The sequence below is a fragment of the Triticum urartu genome, chromosome 2A (assembly GCF_056163025.1).
Source record: "Triticum urartu cultivar PI428250 chromosome 2A, HENAU_Tu73, whole genome shotgun sequence".
In the NCBI taxonomy this organism is placed as follows: Eukaryota; Viridiplantae; Streptophyta; class Magnoliopsida; order Poales; family Poaceae; genus Triticum; species Triticum urartu.
In genome coordinates, this window is record NC_141874.1 from 757,787,744 (window position 1) to 757,801,415 (window position 13,672).

Sequence of the window (13,672 nt, forward strand, 5' to 3'; positions counted from 1 at the left end):
TGAACAACTCTTTGAATTCAAGAAAAATTTGGAAATAGGCTCAAAAATTATTTTATGTGTTTCTTTCTGCAGTTTTCTAGTTCTCACAATTCGCAAACATCTCTTTTCGAAAAAAAAACTGTTCAGTATGTATTAGAAAAAAGTTCACCATATATTAAAAAAATCGTATATTGAAAAGAAGTTCATTGTATATGAAAAATGCTCATTGTATATTCTAAATTTGTTCAGTGTGTATTTGACAAAAATTTTCACCATATATTAAAAATAATTCAGCTTATATCACAAAAAGGTTCAACATACATCGAAAGAAAGTTCACTGTATATGAAAATATTTCATTTTATATTACAAATTTGTTCAGTGTGTATTTGAAAAAAAATCACCGTATACTAAAAAATATTCACTGTATATTAAAAAACTTCCCCATACATTAAATATGTATTTAGAAAAAGTCACCGTTTATTAAAAACTGATCACCATATATTAAAAAATATTCAGTCTGTATTTGAAAACTGTTTATAGTCTTGAAAATATAAAAAGAGTTTTTTTACAATAAACCATAAACCAAAAAACCCAGAAAAACACCATACATATAGAAGATAATAAAAATAAAAAAGATACAAATCGTACTATATATGCTAGGCTACAACAGTTACCAAACTGAATTAATGGGCCGGTCAGCATCGAGCGAGAGGAACGACTTAGGTGAGCGATCCCCTGTTTACCGCCAGCGAGCGACAAAGTGCCCGCGGGTGGCCAGCCCAGTTAGTGGCAGGGCGTGCTGCGCGTTCGTTACTTTGTTTATTCGTTCATTATTTTCTTCTGTTCGATTTTTTCTGGTTTTGAGTTTATTTTTTATTTCCTTTTTTCCTTTTCCTTTTTTTCACTAACACATGGTGAACATTTTTAATACATGATTAGCAATTTGTTAATGTACGATGAAAAATTTTCTTTGGCTTTTTCTACACAAGGTACAATACGTTTACGATCATCATATAATAAAATATTCACTGTAAATTACAAAAAAAATGGTTTGATCTGCGTTTTCCGGAAAATGTTTAGTGCATATTTAAAAGAAGTTCACTTCATATTATAGAAGGTTCACCGTGTATTACGCAAATGTTCATCGTATATTAACAAAATATTGACTGTATATTACAAGAAATTCACGATGCATTATAATTTTTATGATCATGTGTTGACAAAATGTTTAATTTATATTACAAAAATGTTCAATTATATTTTAAAAAATGTTGAATGCATATTACAAAAAATTCTACTGTAACTAATTATTTTCACCATAAACAATGTTTAGTGTGTATGTGAATTGATGTTCATCATATATTATAAAATTGTTTATAGTGCAAAAATTTATAAAAGAAAAGGTTCTAAATAAGAAAAAACAGGAAGAAAAATGTGAAAACCAAACAAAAATCAGCCGCTACGGTGAACCGACTACTAAAGTGCACTATTCTCTACGGTAACGGTGCTCTTTTCTACGCACTTTGTCCTCACTCATGCGCACCCGGGAGTAACTTCCCGGTCGGTCACCCATCCTGACACTACTCCAAGCTGAGCACGCTTAACTTTGGAGTTCTGTCCGAATAGGCTCCCGGAAAAGAAGGAATTCCTTATTAATATGAGTAGTCTATCATCCCTAATAAGCCAGGCCATCACAGCCTAGGTCTTTGAACATAGTCATAAAAGGGTGCATGCCCTTGCCAAAGCAACTTCTTCTCTTTCTCCCAGGAGTCATGTGTGTCGTTCCGTTTACTTCTAATAAAAGGTGCAATTTCTGACCAAAAAAAGAGTCAAAAAAGGGTATGTTAGGTAGGTGTTGCTGGTAGCGAGCAATACACACTAGAGTCGATCATACTCTAGCGTCATACTCGCTCGGTTACGTCGCTCACGCTAACCAAGCCACATCGCCTGGCCCAGCAAAGGCCCATCACTAACAGTCAAAAGAAGGACATTTTATTACGTGCTGTCTTTTTTTCTTCTCTATTTTTTTCTTTCTTCCACATGGCTTCTGTTCTTTCTATTCCACAACTTTCTTCATTATAGACCTACTAGTTATGTACATGATGATTTACAAAAAAAGGCAGCATGTACATGGGCATGTAAAAGGATTTTTTTTTCCTTTTCAAACAAATTCTGGCATTTGGGATAAAAATGTTTATAAAGTTTGTAAATCTTAACAAATTTTATAGTAGTTTAACGAATTTCAGAAATGTTCACGAACATAAAAAATGTTTGTGAAATTTTAAAAAGAATAAAAAAATGAAAAATGTTCCAGAATTGGAAAAGTATATCACAAATTAAAGAAGGGGTTTTTATCATTTATGCCACTGGTTACAACTCACCGCTCAGTTTTGCCACTAAGAATTGTTCATCAATTCAAATAGAATCACGAAAAAAGTTTTCATGAGTTTGAAAAATGTTTTAGACCTTAAAAAAATGTAAACGAATTGACAAATATTTGCGAATTTAGAAGATCTTTTCTTGAATTTGCAAAACGTCCATAAATTTAATAAAATATGCATACAATTGAAAAATGTTTGTCAATGTTAAGAGAATCAAGATTTTTTTTTGTGAATTTCAGAAATGTTCATCAAAATGCTCAGCTTTTTATATTTTTCTAAATGAAAATGCCTTAGCAAATGTGCCTAGAACTACGTCCCAAAATTCCTTGGACTGACGAGTTCTAACCATTGAAGGAAATAGCATGCTCGAGTGTCGCTAATAGCACGCTATAGCATGTTGAGAATTTACTCGCTAAATAAATCAGTGTACAATGTCTCGCTAATAGCATGCCATAGCGCGATATAACACGCTAATGGCATATTTTGAGGCCAACGCTATTTTGTTGTAGCCCGCTATTTTTTTCTTGGTTGCTAACTGAGGTCGTTGCCTCTTTCTATTTTTGACAGATGATAAAGTCATCGCTGGTTTTTTTCCGTCTTCAGAAGGAAGATGGAAAAGAAAATTCCTTGGCTGCATGCGTATGAATTGGTGGTGGGCCTGAGTACGTATCTTTGACCAATTTCATCCGTCCCTACCGTATCAAAAAGTTTCCCATTTTTTTAGGTATACTTGATTGATGAGTTAAGCGCATAGGGAAGAGAGCAACCGTTAGATTGCGTTGGATTTCCCTTCTCGCATGCAATATATCTATCCATTTAATTGCTTGCCAACATTCATACTATTGTCTATTTACTGAGAAGATCACAGATGAAACAAGGAAATAATTGCTATTGATACGGGCAGATCGGCATGAGCAATATTCTTGTTCCTTCCTTCGTCCTTCTGACTATATAGAGGACGATCGAGTGCATATGGTATTGTACCATCTATACAACAGGAATCAATCAAGCATCCATCAGATCATAGATCTCCATGGACAAGCACAAGAGTCACACACGTGCACCAGCCTTGCTGCTCTCTCTGCTGTTTCTCGCGTGTTCTCCCCTTCATGCGCAATGTAACTCGCACATATGCGATGAAGCTATTGCTTCCTATAAATTTGTTCATACCTTTTCCTTCTTTCATGCCTCATGTTGGAATCAAGTTTGTTTGCTAACACAACTAGAAACTATCGGTGGTTTGGTATTGTGGCTCAACAGGCCGCATCATCGAGGGCATGGACGACGACAAGATCAACATACCGGGCGGACTCTGCGTCCATCATAAAGATTGCGCACCGGGTAATTGTTGCTTCTGGTGCCTAGTGCTCGATCTGTGCTATGCCACAATGGCCGAGTGCAATACAGAGTGCAAAGGCCACATCGATGCGCGCCTCTTTAACCTTCCGTCGCCTTCAAATTGAGTTCCTTCCTTTTGAACCGGCAACCATTGGAGCAAAGACTTGTAGTTTAATCTGTTGTATTCTTTCGAAGCCGCCGGTAGTTGTTCTAATAATAAGAAGAAGAATATATATCTCAACGATTTGTTTCAATTTCTTATTAGGGAAATCTCTAATTATCAAGTTTGTTTGTTGTTCATGCTTGGTTGTTTATATCCTCGTTTACTTTTGTCAACATGTTTTTTTTTTTTTGCAAGAAGCTTCCAATCTATGCATCTTTAATCATGGCAGTACAAAGAACAACAAAGATACTAAAAATTACAACCATTTCATGGACCATCTAGCGACGAATACAAGCGCCAGAGCGAGCACACGTTTGCACATCAAATGTATAGAATTAATTAAGCCAATGGGCAAAACAAAATGCCGAGCCGTACTCATACATACAGAATCAATCAAGGAAATTAAACAGCTTAATTAACAACAGCCACTGGTAGTACTACAAAAAAAAGAAGAAGCAAATACATTATTACTACTATATATAGTTGTTATTGTGGATGATGCATGCATGTCCGCCGTCGTCCTAATTTTGCTACTTGCTGGCATGGTCGAGGAGCACCTCCAGGACAGGACAGCCATGCACTTGTCCGCTTGGTTGCCCGACGAGATGGCGTCGACCGTCTTCTTTTTCTCCCCTTGACGACACTACGCAGTTCCACTTCCACTGGAGGTGCCTGTTGTTGGCTTTTAGCCTCAGGCTTGTTTTCATCGAGCAAACTTTGATCGCTCGCGGTACTGGACGCGTTGGTGGTGCACCTGTAGGCCGCCATCACGGCCAGCATGTGTGACAGATAAACCCTGAATTGTTAGTTAGTCCGGATCGGTTTCCCCGGTCCGTTTTTTCTTTCCCTAAGAAATAAGGCACGAGGCCGCGACTTGTGCGTGCCTGAGTGCGACTAGTTCAGGAGGTGGCCACGGTGAGCACGCCCCGTCCGCGAGCGTGGGATGGCACGTTTGTTCTGTGCGGGTAGTGGCGTGCGCATCGGCCGGCCCCGTTTCGATCCAACCGAATAAGAGAACGAGAAAGCGAGAAAAGCAGCAAGTCATTTGCTGCGCAAAACCTCAAGTGTCTACCCTTGTTCATCAGAGCGGGAGAGAAAGGGAGGAAACGAGCGAGCGATCGGCTGACAATTGGCATCAGAGTCATCATCGACGAGGGACCATGGCGGGCAGCGGTGAGCGCGCCGGCAACGACATGCCCGACGGTGCTCCCAAGGCTCGTGACGGGGAGGCGACGCCCCAGTAGCGCACGGAGACGCGGGGGCGTAGCCGCGGACGCAGCCGTGTTAGGAGGAACGCGGGGGAGGTGATCTTCCACGAGCGTGTGATCCGGGAAGGCGCCGGACATGGCGGCGCGATCGTCTACCCCACCCTGACTCCCACCAATTACATCGAGTGGGCCCTTGTGATGCAGATCAATCTCCGCGCGCAAGGACTCTGGGAGGCCATGCTTGGCGAGGGCATGGTCACAGACCGCGAAGACACGGCGGCCCTCACCGTGCTGATCCGGCCAGTGCCCCCGGAGATGCACGGCGTCCTCGCCGTGAAGAACTCGGCGTACGAGGCATGGGAGGCTGTGCGCACCATGCGCATGGGAGTGACGCGCATTCGGGAGGCCACGGCGCGCCTCCGGACGGAATTCAAGCAAGTCAACTTCAAGGATGGCAAAACGCTGGACGCGTTCGCCATGCGGCTCACCAGCCTTGTCAACAACCTACGGTCGCTGGGCGACAACGTGGAGGAGGTGCGCGTGGTGCAGAAATTTCTGTGCGTCGTCCCGGCCAGGTATACGCAGATCGCCTGCGCCATCGAGACCCTTCTCGATCTGAGGACGCTGACGGTGGAAGAGCTCGTTGGCCGACTCCGATCGGTCGAGGAACGCTACGGCACCGAGCTGAAGGGCCACGCCGGCCAGCTACTGCTCACGGAGGAGGAGTGGTACGCGCGCAAGAACCAATGGGAGCAAGGGCTGGGGACAATTTCGCAACCTTTGAATCGTTATTCAAACCTTTGAATAATTGAACGAGTATTTACAAACGTAATCTAAAAGAAAGGAATGACTTATATTATACAAATATTGTAATAATTCATATATATTATTTCATGATTGTATATTTGAAATATTCGTATATCATTGTCAAATATAATCTATGACTGTGTATTTTCAATGTTTGTTTACAAACAGTTTGAAACACTCATATATTATATTTAAAATACTATTTTACAAATAATTAGTTCAATATTTCTAAAAGTGAGTTTTTTTTATCGCATACCTCTATATATTTATTTTGTGTGCACACTGATATTTGTGTATAATGAGGTCATTATTAATAACACATGAATATTCAAATCTAACTTCTATTATTATGATTATTATTTACATACTTTTTACATTTAAAAAAAATGTGTGCAACATGGCCACTGGCTGCAGCCAATTTATGTACATAAGAGTTTTTTGCTTAAGTACATAATATCTGAAGGACTTTGTCAACAAAATATGTTGGTTGGTGTGGCTAACTCATGCATCGCCCAAGGGGCAGGTAGTAGGTTCGACTCAAGCTGTCCTGATTTTTATGTTAATTTTCCTAATTACTGTCAGGCAGGCCCACTACTCATAGAGTCATATAGTGCTTAAGCATTGTTGTTTCGTAACTACGAATCGGCCCCACGCCATGTCAGTGATATGTCAGCCATATACATTGCCACGTCAAGCGTATTACGTCTAAGACAGCAATAGCACCGTGTTTGCCCATTCGTGCCAAGTTGTATAACCAGTTCGATGTATTTTTCAAGTTTAGGCACCAAAGTGAACATCCATGACAAGTTCAAGCATCACTGGTGTATTTACCTCATTATTATCGCAGTTTGTGGGAAGCTGGATGGCGAGAGGGAATTTGTGGGGAAGGGTGAATGGCGCTGCTGCCTTGTAGAAAATGCCGTTGAGCTTTGAGACTAGCTATAATGTGTAGTAACATAGACTAGTAACACACTAGTAGAAAAATGGTCTTCTGTCCCGGTTGGTAAGGGCCTTTTGTCCCGGTTTCTGAACTGGGACTAAAGGGTCGTTACTAATGCCCTGGCCCTTTAGTCTCGGTTCAAACAGGAACCGGGACAGATGGGCCTCCACGTGGCCGGTGCGCCGAGCCCAGGCAGGAGGACCTTTGGTCCCGGTTGGTGGCATCAACCGGGACCAATAGGCATCAACGCGTCAGCATTTCAGGGGCTGAGGTTTTTGTTTTTTTTGCTTTTGGCCCCGGTTGGTGGCACCAACTGGGACCAATAGTCATCCACGGGTCAGCATTTCAGGGGCTGAGGTTTTTTTTTGAAAGGGGGGGGGGGTTGGGGGTTTTGGGAGGTTAATTTAGGTGTTTCATATATTGTGCTAGCTAGCTAATTAATAGAGATCAGTGTCCTCTCTTATGTCCATGCTTGGTCGACGCTACGTACTATATACGTATAGAGAGGACTAGACACGCTAGCTAGCTAGTAAGCAAACGAAGGAAACAGAAGATCGTCATGAACATATATGCATACAGAGAGAAGTGATATCGACCACCTCTCCTTCTCCGAGAGATTGGTCGAACAACAAGTTCTCGTAGATCTATCCGACACTACCGGCTACATATACACAATAATTATCTCTTACAATATAATCTCCTAATTATATACGAACACAGGATCCACATAGTATTCTCCGTCTTCAGCGATCACGTGGTCAAGGAAGAATGCCGCCAATTCCTCTTGAATTGCTCGCATACGAGCTGGTGCTAGGAGTTCATCCGGCATCCGAAAGATCTAATTTGAAAAAGGGAGTCAATACATACATACATACATACATACATATATATATAGTGTTACTATTCATCACTCAGGGTGCAGAATAAGTTATTCTTCACCCGAGGTAATCTTACGATTATTTCATAATTAAATTACGTTTGAAATTCAAATAGTTACATTCCTATTGATTCACTACGTAAAATTTGATATAAGAAAATAAAAATATAGGTCATAAGATAAGAAAATTTGTAGTTTATGTGTATTTTAGACTATGTTTTTACATTTGTAATTTTACATAATATAAAATATTTTTTACGGCGATTATATATTTTCTTACGGTCTCGTTTTGCGTCGAAAATAAGACAAAACTTACGGAACGTAAAATTATGGTGCATTGATGATAAAATAGAGGGGGGTGAAGAATAACTATTCCTCACCCAGGGTGACGGATAGCGCGATCCTATAAAATTGTAAAATAAAATAAAACTTAACACAAATGATGGTAATAAAATAAAATTATGAATATTATTGCTTACGCACTTCATATTGTTCTTCAGAGTAACCTCGTTCACAGGTCGTGTGGCGGATGGACTCGCAAACGTAGTATTTGTTGGAAATATGGCCTAGAGGCAATAATAAAAGCATTATTATTACATTTCCTTGTTCATGATAATTGTCTTCTATTCATGCTATAGTTGTGTTATCCGGAAATCGTAATACATGTGTGAATAAATAGACACCAACATGTCCCTAGTAAGCCTCTAGTTGACTAGCTCGTTGATCAACAGATAGTCAAGGTTTCCTGACTATGGACATTGGATGTCGTTGACAACGAGATCACATCATTAGGAGAATGATGTGATGGACAAGACCCGATCCTAAACATAGCACAAGATTGTATAGTTCGTTTGCTAGAGTTTTTAAATGTCAAGTATCTTTTCCTTAGACCATGAGATCGTGTAACTCCTACTGTAGGAGTGCTTTGGGTATACCAAACGTCACAACGTAACTGGGTGACTATAAAGGTATACTACGGGTATCTCCGAAAGTGTCTGTTGGGTTGACACGGATCAAGACTGGGATTTGTCACTCCGTATGACGGAGAGGTATCACTGGGCCCACTCGGTAATGCATCATCATTATGAGCTCAAAGTGACCAAGTGTATGGTCACGGGATCATGCATTACGGTACGAGTAAAGTGACTTGCCGGTAACGAGATTGAACGAGGTATTGGGATACCGACGATCGAATCTCGGGCAAGTAACATACCGATTGACGAAGGGAATTGTATACGGGGTTGCTTGAATCCTCGACATCCTGGTTCATCCGATGAGATCATCGAGGAGCATGTAGGAGCCAATATGGGTATCCAGATCCCGCTGTTGGTTATTGACCGGAGAGCGATCTCGGTCATGTCTACATGTCTCCCGAACCCGTAGGGTCTACACACTTAAGGTTCGGTGACGCTAGGGTTGTAGGGATATGTATATGCAATAACCCGAATGTTGTTCGGAGTCCCGGATGAGATCCCGGACGTCACGAGGAGTTCCGAAATGGTCCGGAGGTAAAGAATTATATATGAGAAGTACTATTTCGGCCATCGGGACAAGTTTCGGGGTCACCGGTATTGTACCGGGTCCACCGAAAGGGTCCCGGGGGTCCACCGGGTGGGGCCACCTATCCCGGAGGGCCCCATGGGCTGAAGTGGGAAGGGATCCAGCCCAAAGTGGGCTGGGGCGCCACTTCCCCTAGGGCTCATGCGCCTAGGGTGGGGGAAACCCTAAAGGAGGCGCCCCCTTGCTTGGGGGGCAAGCCCCCCACCCCTTGGCCGCCGCCCCCCCTAGGAGATTGCATCTCCTAGGGCCGGCGCCCCCCTAGGCCCCCTATATATAGTGGGGGGGGAGGGAGGGCCTCTCCCCTACGCCATTGGTGCCTCCCTCTCCCTCTCCAACACCTCCTCCTTCTCCATAGAGCTTGGCGAAGCCCTGCTGGAGTACCGCACCTCCATCACCACCACGCCGTCGTGCTGCTGCTGGAGCCATCTTCCTCAACCTCTCCTTCCCCCTTGCTGGATCAAGAAGGAGGAGACGTTACGCTGACCGTACGTGTGTTGAACGCGGAGGTGCCGTCCGATCGGCGCTAGGATCTCCGGTGATTTGGATCACGTCGAGTACGACTCCCTCATCCCCGTTCTTTGAACGCTTCCGCTTGCGATCTACAAGGTATGTAGATGCATCCAACCACTCGTTGCTAGATGAACTCATAGATGGATCTTGGTGAAACCGTAGGAAATTTTTTTGTTTTCTGCAACGTTCCCCAACAGTGGCATCATGAGCTAGGTCTATGCGTAGTTCTCTATGCACGAGTAGAACACAATTTGTTGTGGGCGTTGATGTTGTCAACTTTCTTGCCGCTACTAGTCTTATTTTGCTTCAGCGGTATTGTGGGATGAAGCGGCCCGGACCAACCTTGCACGTACGCTTACGTGAGACCGGTTCCACCGACTAACATGCACTAGTTGCATAAGGTGGCTGGCGGGTGTCTATCTCTCCCACTTTAGTTGGAGCGGATTCGATGCAAAGGGTCCTTATGAAGGGTAAATAGAAGTTGACAAATCACGTTGTGGCTTTCACGTAGGTAAGAAAACGTTCTTGCTAGAACCCTATTGCAGCCACGTAAAACTTGCAACAACAATTAGAGGACGTCTAACTTGTTTTTGCAGCAAGTGTTTTGTGATGTGATATGGCCAAAGTTGTGATGAATGATGAATGATATATATGTGATGTATGAGATGTTCATGCTATTGTAATAGGAATCACGACTTGCATGTCGATGCGTATGACAACCGGCAGGAGCCATAGGAGTTGTCTTTATTTTTTGTATGACCTGCGAGTCATTGAGAAACGCCATGTAAATTACTTTACTTTATTGCTAAACGTGTTAGCCATAGTAGTAGAAGTAATATTTGGCGAGAAACTTCATGGAGATACGATGATGGAGATCATGATGATGGAGATCATGGTGTCATGCCGGTGACAAGATGATCATGGAGCCCCAAGATGGAGATCAAAGGAGCTACGTGATATTGGCCATATCATGTCACTATTATTATTTGATTGCATGTGATGTTTATCATGTTTTTGCATCTTGTTTACTTAGAACGACGGTAGTAAATAAGATGATCCCTCATAATAATTTCAAGAAAATGTTCCCCCTAACTGTGCACCGTTGCGACAGTTTGTTGTTTCGAAGCACCACGTGATGATCGGGTGTGATAGATTCCAACGTTCACATACAACGGGTGTAAGACAGATTTACACATGCAATCACTTAGGTTGACTTGACGAGCCTAGCATGTACAGACATGGCCTCGGAACATAGAAGACCGAAAGGTCGAGCATGAGTCGTATAGAAGATACGATCAACATGAAGATGTTCACCGATGTTGACTAGTCCGTCTCACGTGATGATCGGACACGGCCTAGTTAACTCGGATCATGTTATACTTAGATGACTGGAGGGATGTCTATCTAAGTGGGAGTTCATTGAATAATTTGATTAGATGAACTTAATTATCATGAACTTAGTCTAAAATATTTACAATATGTCTTGTAGATCAAATGGCCAACGTAGTCCTCAACTTCAACGCGTTCCTAGAGAAAACCAAGCTGAAAGACGATGGCAGTAACTACACGGACTGGGTCCGGAACCTGAGGATCATCCTCATAGCTGCCAAGAAAGATTATGTCCTACAAGCACCACTGGGTGACACACCTGTTCTCCCTGCAGAACAAGACGTTATAAACGCTTGGCAGGCACGTACCGATGACTACTCCCTTGTTCAGTGCGGCATGCTTTACAGCTTAGAGCCGGGGCTCCAAAAACATTTTGAGAGACACGGAGCATATGAGATGTTCGAAGAGCTGAAAATGGTTTTCCAAGCTCATGCCCGGGTCGAGAGATATCAAGTCTCCGACAAGTTCTTCAGCTATAAGATGGAGGAAAATAGTTCTGTCAGTGAGCACATACTCACTATGTCTGGGTTGCATAACTGCTTGACTCAGCTGGGAGTTAATCTCCCGGATGACGCGGTCATTGACAGAATCCTTCAGTCGCTTCCACCGAGCTACAAGAGCTTTGTGATGAACTTCAATATGCAGGGGATGGAAAAGACCATTCCTGAAGTATTTGCTATGCTGAAATCAGCAGAGGTAGAAGTCAAAAAGGAACATCAAGTGTTGATGGTGAATAAAACCACTAAGTTCAAAAAGGGCAAGGGTAAGAAGAACTTCAAGAAGGACGGCAAGGGAGTTGCCGCGCCCGGCAAGCAAGCTGCCGGGAAGAAGCCAAAGAATGGACCCAAGCCCGAGACTGAGTGTTTTTATTGCAAGGGAAGTGGTCACTGGAAGCGGAACTGCCCCAAATACTTAGCGGACAAGAAGGCCGGCATCACAAAATGTATATGTGATATACATGTAATTGATGTGTACCTTACCAGTACTCGTAGTAGCTCTTGGGTATTTGATACCGGTGCAGTTTCTCACATTTGTAACTGAAAGCAGGAGCTGCGGAATAAGCGGAGACTGGCGAAGGACGAGGTGACGATGCGCGTCGGGAATGGTTCCAAGGTCGATGTGATCGCCGTCGGCACGCTACCTCTACATTTACCTACGGGATTAGTTATAAACCTCAATAATTGTTATTTAGTACCAGCTTTGAGCATGAATATTGTATCGGGATCTCGTTTAATACGAGATGGCTACTCATTTAAATCCGAGAATAATGGTTGTTCTATTTATATGAGAGATATGTTTTATGGTCATGCTCCGGTGGTGAATGGTTTATTCTTAATGAATCTCGAGCGTAATGCTACACATATTCATAGTGTGAGTACCAAAAGATGTAAGGTTGATAATGATAGTCCCACATACTTGTGGCACTGCCGCCTTGGTCACATAGGTGTCAAACGCATGAAGAAGCTCCATGCAGATGGACTTTTAGAGTCTCTTGATTACGAATCATTTGACACGTGTGAACCATGCCTCATGGGTAAAATGACCAAGACTCCGTTCTCAGGAACAATGGAGCGAGCAACCAACTTATTGGAAATCATACATACTGATGTGTGCGGTCCAATGAGTGTTGAGGCTCGCGGTGGCTATCGTTATGTTCTCACCCTCACTGATGACTTGAGTAGATATGGGTATATCTATTTGATGAAACACAAGTCTGAGACCTTTGAAAAGTTCAAGGAATTTCAGAGTGAGGTTGAAAATCAACGTGACAGGAAAATCAAGTTCCTACGATCAGATCGTGGAGGAGAATACTTGAGTCACGAATTTGGCACACACTTAAGAAAATGTGGAATAGTTTCACAACTCATGCCGCCTGGAACACCTCAGCGTAATGGTGTGTCCGAACGTCGTAATCGCACTCTATTAGATATGGTGCGATATATGATGTCTCTTACCGATTTACCGCTATCTTTTTGGGGCTATGCTTTAGAGACTACCACATTCACTTTAAATATGGCTCCGTCGAAATCCGCTGAGACGACACCGTATGAATTATGGTTTGGAAGAAACCTAAGCTGTCGTTTCTAAAAGTTTGGGGATGCGATGCTTATGTCAAGAAACTTCAACCTAAAAAGCTCGAACCCAAGTCGGAAAAATGCGTCTTCATAGGATACCCTAAAGAAACTATTGGGTATACCTTCTACCTCAGATCCGAAGGCAAGATCTTTGTTGCCAAGAATGGATCCTTTCTAGAGAAAGAGTTTCTCTCGAAAGAAGTAAGTGGGAGGAAAGTAGAACTTGATGAAGTATTACCTCTTGAACCGGAAAAGGCGCAACTCAAGAAAATGTTCCTGAGGTGCCTGCACCGACTAGAGAGGAAGTTAATGATGATGATCCAGATACTTCTGATCAAGCTCCTACTGAAATTCGTAGGTCCACAAGGACACGTTCTGCACCAGAGTGGTACGGAAACCCTGTCTTGGAAATCATGTTGTTAGACAACGGTGAACCTTCGAACT